The following is a 745-nucleotide window of genomic DNA, read 5'->3' on the forward strand; positions in this document are numbered from 1 at the left end:
GCCGTGGAACGGGGTAGAAGGTGGTCTAGGGAGGACTTCGAACAGCGTCCCAACACAAAAGAAAGGTACGCACTTCTAGGCACTACTAGCGTCTATGGGGGTGGGGCAATGGAGCGCCTGGTAGGTAGGCAACAAAGGCTAATTGCATACACGTTTGTATGGCGGGGGGCGGGTTGGCCTACACTACCTGCCACAAGATTGAGTTTGAAAAAGTCCACGTGTAAAGACACTTTCAAGATAAATCAAATGGTCATTAGGTGGCTACGTCGCCAGGTCGTTATTCTTCAAACTGGCTTGAGCAGTACCGATATCGGCATTCTAAATAGTACCTTCAGGAAGCGGTGAGGTACACTTACAAACTGGGTACCTAGGTACGGTAAGGTATCGCAAAAACTACCCGTGTTCCCCATCCGTGGCGACATGCTTCGAACTCCTCTTCCGTGCCCGCTCCAAGTAGGGTGTTTCGAATACTGCACACAGATATCTTTTTCCCCCTCCGCGTGGTCGGACCAAAAAATTTGGGCCAGTAGTGGCCTCGCGGTTAGTCAAGCCAATAAGCCAAGCCAAGTGGCCATGGGTATGCAGGCAAGGTCTCATAGCGCCTGACAGGTAGGCAAAAACTCGCCTGCAGGGCATGCGTGTCCAGCGGTGTGGCCTACCCAGAGTCTCGCAGGCGCCAAGCTCACCCCATACCATACCTTGCTGAATAATTTTTTTTAAAAGGGCATTTTTACGCTGTGTTCAC

The sequence above is a fragment of the Frankliniella occidentalis genome, unplaced genomic scaffold, assembly GCF_000697945.3.
Source record: "Frankliniella occidentalis isolate FOCC.00 unplaced genomic scaffold, Focc_3.1 Scaffold18, whole genome shotgun sequence".
NCBI lineage: Eukaryota > Metazoa > Arthropoda > Insecta > Thysanoptera > Thripidae > Frankliniella > Frankliniella occidentalis.